Source organism: Xiphophorus couchianus, chromosome 3, assembly GCF_001444195.1.
Source record: "Xiphophorus couchianus chromosome 3, X_couchianus-1.0, whole genome shotgun sequence".
In the NCBI taxonomy this organism is placed as follows: domain Eukaryota; kingdom Metazoa; phylum Chordata; class Actinopteri; order Cyprinodontiformes; family Poeciliidae; genus Xiphophorus; species Xiphophorus couchianus.
The window spans coordinates 584,427-594,830 of NC_040230.1; the positions used below are offsets into that span (position 1 = coordinate 584,427).

The window sequence follows — 10,404 nt, forward strand, 5'->3', positions numbered from 1 at the left end:
GTATTCCAGAGCTTGTAGGATAAACACACCGTTTGCATCTGACTCTTTACACTCTGATACAACTGGACTCGCAAGATCGATTATTCATGCCAGAGTAAGTATCGGTCTTAGTCAGGCACTTGGAGATACACTCACAGGGAAATGCTAGCGATCTGCGAAGCCCTGTTATCTTTAACGTGTCTCTGTACATCATCTGATCTGATGTTTTGGTCTTCAACTGTCAGACCTCAGGACTATTTTGGTCGGAACTAATTAGCAATTTGACAGGAACATCATGAGTACAAAACAATAGCCACACAAATACCAACTAAAATCTTTTACTATCAAAAACCATAACGTGCTTCTGCATGTTTGGAGCTGAAACTCTGATCTTTTCTGACCTTTCTTAGTGTTGACGTTGGCAAGACTTCCTGTTCAAACTCTGGTCTGAGTAATCGATCTGACCAGTCTAGTGGTCCATAGACCGGCCGTCGAGTCAGAGGCTTTCTGACAGGAAAACTCAGATCAGACATTGAAAAGTTGGATGCAAGCAGTGTGTTGTGGCTGTCATCCTCCTGTAGCAGGAACATTTTGGAGGAAACATCATGAGGTTTTTGTCATGCTGCCCCAGTTCAGGGTCAGACTTTAGTCGTGTGCAAAAATACTAAGTGCAGCACCTTGAGCATCCGCTGTGCATGCAGGGCCGACGACGGCTGAGAGCAGAAGAAAAGCACACAAACACAACGTGACCAATGCAAGCGCCTCCTCCCTGCAGACAGCATGCCGAGCAGGGAGGCAGTCGATGAAGGAATGTATGAACCCTTCCCAACTCTCCCTGCTGTTTTTATAAGACTGTGTTGATGTTTTGCTAAACTTTCGTAAAGTTCATATATTACAAAGCATTTTGCAGATGAAGAGCTGCCTTCAGAGACGTTTGCATCCTCCACTGTTCCCCTTTTCTAAAACACTGAGGCAGATGCATGGCGTGTTGTTTTGCATGCAGATGTCCATGCAGGACCTGCTGGTCTCTGCGCTTCCTGGTAGTTTTCTTGCTAGTGAGTAAATATGAGGTAATAACGATGTTTACAGTGACGAGCCCTCTGTTCTCCAGCATGTGAGTAGATTTAAAAGCACAAACTGAGTATCTCTGCAGAAACCTTCTGTTGGACTTCATTCATTCTGTCTCTGTGCTCTACCAGGTCCGTTTACCAGCTCCAGAACCTCAGTGTAAATTACCTTGAGAAATAATGAGATTTGGTTCTATAAAAACAGCTTTAATGCTGGAAAATGATCAAATGTTACAAGCCACACATGTTGTACAAACGGATCAGAACCAGAGTGGAAACACTGAGCTCACCTGCTGGTCAGGACCAGGTGAGGAAAAGACTGGAGAGTTTAGCTTTTATTCTCCTCAGTTTGTTCCCAGTCTAATCAGTTTCAGGCTGTTTATGACTGTCACACATCGACATGGTTATGTAAGCTGCAGCGTGTGAGTGTAAGCAGATAGAAGAGGCTAAAAGAGATGGAGGAAAAGACAGGATCCACAACACTTCTGTCCGTCCTCATGTCTCAGTGAGACATGAGGACGGACAAGGTAAACAAGTTCAGATTGGATCATTTTTTATCTCAAAAAATTCCCACATTTATTTACATCATCGGTTCATGAAAATTGACTCTTTCTAAGCCGGGGGTTCACAAACTTTTCAACTTTTAGCCCCCAAAAATAGTGCCAGAGTGCTGACCACTGATTGATGACCTGGTGACTCCATTACATTATTCATCTGTATTTATTAATGGATCTGTTTTTGAAAAATGAGATTTTTATCATTTGACTACATCATTTAAAACAGGGCTGTCAAACTAACTTTCCTTTAGTTAGGGGGGATGGAGGAAGCCCCCCATGTGTCCAGATGTCGTCCCACAGACTCCATATTTTTGCAAATGCTTGTTAAAAATGATTTTGACCATAACTTTATGCAGAAAAGCAATAAGAGGTTGAAACAGCCAGGGTGTGAATACTTCTTGTGAAGCAGCGCTGAGTCAGTGTCAGGGTGTGAATACTTTAAAAGCTTGTATCTGCTGATCAGAAATGTTGTTTTTCTCTCGTACTTTTTCATGTTAGTGATTATTTTCTGTTCTGTTTTGGACGCTGGAATCAAAGATGGAGGACAGGCGCTGAGTCACCTGCCTCTTCTTCATGTCAACCTGCGAAACAAAAACACGATAATAAAACCTTCATCACACAGCAGTGAGGGAGTGGTTCATTAACGGCTGCTGAAGCAGAGACAGTCTTCCGGTTCTGGTTCTGGTTTGGCTTCCGGTTGCGCTCTGACGTCCTGCGGGGTTTCCCAGCCAGCAGCAGCAGGGTTCACAGCGCTGGGCTGATTGGAGGCGTAACGGATGGAAGAGACGAAGAAGAAAAGCTAACATCAGAAAAACATCCAGACCTTCAGGAGAAAACCGCTCAGCTTCCTGTTCCACACATCTGCTGATAAAATCACAGTAAAATAATTAAATAAAAGCTCATATAGCGTAAGGTGACCAGATTTCTAAGATTAAATCTGGGACATTCCTCACTCGGTGATAAAGAAGAAGCAAATTTATCAAACTAAAATGAAAAAACCGGGACAGATAAGTTTACATATTCATTAACATTTAAACATTAAAAATCACATATAAAAGCAGGAACGTGTCTCTCCACACTGTGGTAATATTACTATTAATAATAATAAAAGTAACAGCAATAGAAGATTAAAACTGGAAGTTGTGTACATAGTTTGTAATATACATTAATAACATAGTTGGTTCCTCTGTTAATGAACAAAAAGCCACAATGGTAACAGAAGTAACTTGAAACTAACAAAAGTAGTAAAAAATTGTTTACTGATGAAAATCAGACACTGATTTTAAATTATGGCTCAATTAAAATGATGGTAGTTAAAACTTATTAGCATGTTTGTGTCTGATGTTCATTTTGTCTCGTCTCTCCCAGAACCTGTGTGGTAAATTCAGCCTCACTTTTTATGATTTGTTTTCCTCCTTGGTCATTTCACATCAAGTCCAGCTTGACCTTGGAGTTCACCTTTACTTTCTGGACTTTAGTAACCTTTCGTATCATAATTTTCTTGAATTTGTCCATTTTCTTCCTGCAGCCGCAGCCAGAGACATCGGCTCCAGTCCTGTGGACTTGAAGTTTCTGTAGTCATCTTGGTCTGTCATTTTCTTATTGTGTTGAACCTCAATGAAGAACAATGTCTGATTTTTATTGGTTCATTTTCAGTACATTTTCATTTATTACTTTTGTCAGTTTCAAGTTGTTTCAGTGCCACTGTGGGTTTTTCAGTCATTAACAGAAGATACCAACAACTTCGTCCATCTGTGAATGTTGTGCATGAATGGACACATAACTGTCCATAAATACATGAGGTGTGTGTGTAAGGTTATGTAGCTGATCTGTAAGGACACTGTGTGTGTTTGAGATGAGTGAACTCTGGTCAGGAAGTCCAGCAACATGAGCTCATCTCTGGATCTGCAAACCCTCCTGGGTCTGAAGAGCCATCAGCCACATGATCATAGAGGTCTGGATGGAATAAGAGCAGAAATATTATGTGGAAAAACTGAGAAACACCACAGGAGATAGTAAAGAGAAACACTTAAAATACAACACATAAGACACAATTAAATAATAATATGTTTATATTTCACATTTCTCTCCAGCTTTGTCAGTTTTCCTGTTTTCCTCATTCATTCAGTTTATCAGAATATTTTCCTCCTGTCTCATCTTTTATCAGTCTGCCACTATTCTAAAACAGACATAATATCATCCCAATCTCCCCCAAAACATTAGAATGTACATATGACATGCTGAAAATTTACAATTTAATAAATAAAATTACATTTGTTTTCTTTTAGAATTTGGTTATTTTGAGATGAGGAGCTGGATTCTTCCTAGTAAAATCTTAGTAGAAATATTAACCTTTTTCAGCAGCTGATGAAATGTCAAAAATGCCATATTTAACAAAAAAATAAATAAAAAAATAGTTTGGAGCTAAACGAACAGAAGAGATTATCTCTCCATCCTCATCAGTTTCAGTTCATGTTCTTTCTTCTTCATTCAGTTTTCCTGTCACTGAGTGACTCCATTTTTTGTGAGAAACTTTAATATGTCCAAACTCATATCTAGCTGTGAAAATACAACCCACTGATCATGATTATGACCAGATTTAACCAATTCCACTTTCTGTTTTCCGATTCTGTTCATCACTTTCATGGACAGAATTTCTAGACCAGCCAAGGTGATGAGGGGATCCGATTTGGTGGCCTTAGGATCTCATCTCTGCTTTTTGCAGACGATGTGGTCCTGTTGGCTTCATCAGATCGTGATCTGCAGCTCTCGCTGGAGCGGTTTGCAGCCGAGTGTGAAGCGGCCGGGATGAGGATCAGTGCCTCCAAATCCGAGGCCTTGAGCCGGAAAAGGGTAGAGTGCCTTCTCCGGGTCAGGGGGGGTGTCCTGCCCCAAGTGGAGGAGTTCAAGTATCTCGGGATCTTGTTCACGAATGGGGGAAGAAGGGAGCGGGAGATCGACAGGCGGATTGGCGCAGCGTCTGCTGTCAAGCGGGCGCTGTACCGGTCCGTCGTGGTGAAGAGAGAGCTGAGCCAAAAAGCGAAGCTCTCGATTTACCGGTCGATCTACGTTCCCACCCTCATCTATGGTCATGAGCTTTGGGTCATGACCGAAAGAACGAGATCGCGGATACAAGCGGCCGAAATGGGTTTTCTCCGTAGGGTGGCTGGGCTCTCCCTTAGAGAGAGAAGCTCAGTCATCCAGGAGGGACTCAGAGTAGAGCCGCTGCTCCTTCACATCGAGAGGAGCCAGTTGAGGAGCATCTGGTCAGGATGCCTCCTGGACGCCTCCCTGGTGAGGAGTTCAGGTCCCACCAGGAGGAGGGGAAAACCCAGGACACGCTGGAGGGACGATGTCTCTCGGCTGGCCTGGGAACGCCTCGGGATTCCCCTGGAGGATCTGGAACAAGAGGCTGGGGAGGGAAGACTGGGCCTCGCTTCTGATGGATGGATGGATGGATGGATGATGGATGGATGGATGGATGATGGATGGATGGATGGATGGATGGATGGATGGATGGATGATGGATGGATGATGGATGGATGATGGATGATGGATGAATGGATGGATGGATGGATGATGGATGGATGGATGGATGGATGGATGATGGATGGATGGATGGATGATGGATGGATGGATGGATGATGGATGAATGGATGGATGGATGATGGATGGATGATGGATGGATGGAACTTCCTGTTTACCTGCAGCTCTTCTACCATTTCAGTTTCTAGTTGAAAGTTTGTCTGGATTTATTGTTATTAGTTTTTGCAGTATTTAGACTCCTTACCTGAGACAGACTGATACATGGAGCCCAGCATGAATCACAGTCTCATCGGCGTAAACAGAAACCCTGAGGAACCTGGAAGTTGTTGATCTTCCTCCATGTTGGAGTGATTCAGCAGAACTTCCTGTCTGCTGATTAAAGCCTGGCCCTCCAGCTGACCCCGAGCAGCCTAATTAACGCTGTTCAGCGGGTCTTTAATCGCCTCTGCTGATGAGCGCAGGTGATGCTTGGCTCTGATGGGGAGGTTAATGAGGATCGGCCAATCAGGAGCCAGCGCTGCAGCAGCCTGTTATAAATGGGAACTTTCACCTGAAACTGGTGACTTCTGTGGTGATTTGGTCGGTTTCCATGGAAACAACACTTTGTGAAAGCAGAAATCTGTGTTAATTATGTCCAGATGTGAGAGAGGAAACCTGACACTGAGCAGTTCCAGCCACTTGAACTGATGGATCTCCAGCAGCTTTTATTTTGATAGTACACTTCCACTTATTGACAAGTGGATTTGCATATTAAATGTTTTACTCTCAGCTAGCTATTTAGTTCATAAACTAAATATTTAGCTAGCTTAGAGCTAAATATTTAGGTTGGAAGTAAATATTTCAATTGCTAATTAAAAAATGATGTTTCTAACTAAACATTTAGTCTGAAGCTGTGAGATTTGAATAAATGTTTTTCTGATAACTCGTATTGCTGTTGATCATTTTTGTGTAATCTCATAAATAATATCTGCAGAACATGAAGAGTTGGTTTATTAGACATGTTGATGAGAGTCTTTTGCATCTACATGATTGTTTTCTAGATTCATGTGTGCCGCTGCAGGAATCACGGTTCTGGTTCTGCTCAGCCCGTCCTGCTACTTCCTGTCAGGTCCCTGTTGTCCCTCGGCGTCTCTGCGTGTCTCCAGGCTGTTTCGGACTCCTGACCATGTCTGAGTCCAACAACCTGTCAGCAGGTTGAATAAAGCTGGACACACAGAGCTACGTTCAGGTGGAAACACACTAACATGCTGTCAACCTCAGAGCTTCACAGGATTCGGTTCATTCAGAGGAAACAAAACCTGGAGCGGCTTTTGTTCTGGAGGAGACGGCTCGGTTCTGACAGACAGACGGACGGACACGCCTCATCTGTATGCTGAACAAAGCTGCTGAACGCTGCTTCAGTTGTTATAAAAATGCTTTTTACATTCAAAATGACTTAAAAATAATTTGGCTTCCTGACTTAGTGGACGATATTGGGCCTCTGTCTCTTTAAGAAGCTCCTGCTGTTCCTGAAGCTCCGCCCAACATGGCTCCTCTATTAACCTTTAATGTTTTCACCTGCGATGCTCTGAGCAGCAGAGTAACTCACTTCCTGGTGATTATTCTGGCTTCCAGTTCGCTGAGATTGAACAAACTTAAATCTTTTTCCGTTTCAGAGCAGAGGAAGCTGTTGCTCATGAAGCCGGAAATAAAAAACACAATTCAGTTTTATTGTGTTTTCACAAATAAAACTGAAGTAAAGACAGAGAATGGATCATCTCATCATTTCAGATTTTAAACCAGGAATTAAAGTTTTAAAATAAAAAACATTAAGAACCACAGAGACGGTTCAGTTCATTAGAGAGGAATCATTTCTGCAAACTGAACTCCCAGACTCGTCCTTTCTCCTCTGCGGTTCCGATCCGGTCCAAACGGACTGGCGATCTCTGCGGGTCGCCAGTCCTGTAGCAGTGTTTCTAATGGCAACAGGTGCTGCTGCCTGATGGGAAATAAAACCACAGAAGAAGAAGCAGCAGGGATTTCCACCGGACTCCGGGGGTTCTGAAAGGTTCTACCGAGCTTTTCATCAACACCACAGCCTGACCCTGATCCTGGTCGGAATCTCCGAATTTAAAACTACCAGCAGATCACCTGGAGTATGAGCCGCCATGTTGGGTTTCGGACCGGAACCAGGTAGGTTCTGACCAGAACTCTGCCCTGTTCTTGCTAGCTTTTTTTCCGTCCAGCTGTCAAACGGATTTTGAGCGAAATTTTTAAATGACACAAAAAACACAAAGTGAATAAGTCATATTTCTGTCTGGTTGGACTGAACCAACCGGGCTACGCAGAACCACGTGCTGATGCTAGTAAACAGGAAGTAGAAGTTGCTAAGCAGCGCAGAACGAGTCTGTCGGGTGGACGGGAAGCTGACAGATCAGGAAATAGCAGAAATGTCAGAAACAATGATGTCATCAACACGTCAGTAACTCGTTACTCTAATCTGGCTCCTTGTTTCAGTAACAAATAATTTCACACATTGCTATTTACAATCTAATAATCAGATAAAAGTTATTTATCCATGTAGCAAAATGACTGTTATTCCAGGACTGAACACTAAACTTGATCATTTACCTCAGCAAGATAAACAGGCTACCAGATTCTGATGTGTTTTATTGGTCAAAAAGCATTGATATAAGTTGACTGGCAATGTTAATGTATTTATATAGCACTTTAAAACAGGCATAAACTGAACCAAAGTTCTGTACAAGAATGACAATAACACAAATGAATAAAAACAGAGAATCAAAAACTAGTTCAATTAAATGCCAAGGAATAAAAATGAGTTTTAAGAAGCGATTTAAAATGATCCAGGCTGTGGGCAGATCTAATTTGGAAAGGAAGATTGTTCCATAGAAGAGGACCAACTACAACAGAAAAAGCCCGATCTCCTTTCCTCCTAAGTCGGGTCCGAGAAACGGTCAGTAACAGCTGATTATTTGATCGTAGGGTTCTGGACACAGACTGGAATTTTAAAAGGTCCCAAAGATAAGGGGGAGCTAATCCATTTAAAACTTTATAAGTTAATAAAAGAATCTTAAAATCTATTCGATAAAAAACAGGCAGCCAGTGTAAAGAGGCCAGTATGGGCCTTATATGGTCAGGCTTCCTGGTTCCTGTAAGAAGTCGTGCTGCTGCGTTCTGGATGATTTGAAGTCGCTGCATCTGTGATTTATCCAGGCCTCTATGTAATTGCAATAATCCAAACGAGATGTAATGAAGGCTGGATAAGTCCTTCAAACAAAAATAAGATTTAACTTTTGCTAAAATCCGCAGGTGATAAAAACTTGATTTAACGACAGAGCTAACTTGTTTATCTAGCTTTAAACAGCTATCAAAAGTGTTAGGTAAATTGTATATATTATTATCAAATATTTGTTGTTTCATGTGCCTTTATAATGTTCTTGTCTTATATGCCTTTATTTGTTTCATCTTAGCATAAAGAAAGTTTCTGTGTTGTTGAATTACTGTGATTCCTTTCTCAGAAGAAGGAAGAGCAGAGAACCGTTTTCAATTATCGCTCAGCAGGAACCTCTGCATCCTGACCTGCTAGATATAAAACCATCGCTGTGAAGACGTACAACTTGCTCTGTGTTATCCTGTGTCTGGAACAGAATAATCTAGTGTGTAGATACCATGTGTTTTGTTAGTGACTAGCATTTGCGTTGCAATCATGTGACTGAAGTGTTTCCCCCGCCCCTTTGAGACGCTCAGGGATCCTAACAGCAATAAAAAGGGAGAACGTTTAAAAAGGGAAAACATCTCTTCGTTATGTTTTCAGAACGAAGAGATGTGAGACTGAAAACATCTCTGGCTGTTCTCCTGGCGAGGACAAAAGAATCTAACACTCTTGTGTTTCTTGTGTTTGTTAAATCTCTCAATAGGTGTTTGAACCTGACAAAAAGTAAAACCAAGGTTCCTAGCAGAGGTCTGACAAAACCGAGCTAAAGAACCAAGAATCAGGTCTGGGTTTGCAATTAAACAGGTTCTGCCTCTTTCTAAAACCGAAATAAAAAACAGCCAGTAAAAAAGGACAGTTTTAAACTCAATACAGCAGTTTGAGCAACAAAAATAAAATCTAAAAAACAAGTTTTGTTCTTGAACAAACAGTTTAACAGTTTGATCTACAAAATAATTAAGTCTAACAGACATTTAGCTCCTAACTACTAACTACTAACTACTAACTCCGTCTCTCTGCATTCAGTAACTTACCAACCATGAGCCATAAAAACACTAAATGTTTTTCTCTCCTGTCATTTTCAGCCACAAACATTAAACTAAAATATCCACTGATTGTGTTTCTGCCTCTGCAGCCTGATGCTCCTGCATGGATTCATGGATTCATGGATTCATGGATTCATGGATTCACAACAGACACTGCAGTGATGAACAGCATCAGAATATGAATTAACTAAAGATAAAATAATATGTTTTTATCAAACAGAATGAGAATTTAAACAACTTAACAATATTCAGATGGAAACATTATTATACATCTCAACTCTATTTACTGTTTAAATTGTTTCTGATAGCAAAACTTTCACTCATTTATTTTTAAACCTCAAACTCTTTTCTTATCGTCTCCTAACCAATAACCTTATAGTGTGGAAATAATGACAAAATATTGAAACGTTGAAAGAAATCAACCTGACATCAGTCTCACCTGTTCTATTATAATTAATATAATTTTATATCCTCACATCCTGAAACTCCACCTGCCTCTAATATTCCTTCTCATAATAAAATAGTTTAGTTTGTTTAAAAATTAAAACCAGTTAATTCATATTTCAATAAACTAAACGAAGACCTGACAGAGTTTCTTCATCATTCTAGCACTGCATATAATATAATGTAATATAATATAATATAATGTAATATAATATAATATAATATAATATAGTGTAATATAATATAATGTAATATAATATAGTGTAATATAATATAATATTATATAGTATAATATAATAATGTAATAATATAATATAATTACAGTATGATCAGGTGTTTTGTAGCCGTTTCTCACTATAAATAATAAAAAGGTTAATTTTTCAGTCTCAGTGTGATGAAATTAAACTTTGTGGATAAAGTAACTAACTTTTAGACAAAGTTAGCAGTAAAATGTAACTTTAGCAGTAAAGTTACATTTACTGGTAAAAAATGTAACTTTAAATTTAAAGTTTAAAAAATGTAAGAAAGCTCCAGTTTGGCGAGATCTGGTG

At 40.3% G+C, this 10,404-nt stretch overlaps 1 long non-coding RNA gene across 1 annotated transcript; it reads left to right on the plus strand.

The window, feature by feature from the left end:
- The first annotated feature begins 1,226 nt into the window (after positions 1-1,226).
- LOC114141061 (uncharacterized) lies at positions 1,227-3,222 on the plus strand. Its single transcript, XR_003594759.1, has 2 exons — positions 1,227-1,353; positions 2,141-3,222. It is a non-coding gene; the product is annotated as an uncharacterized LOC114141061 (long non-coding RNA).
- Positions 3,223-10,404: the final 7,182 nt, after the last annotated feature.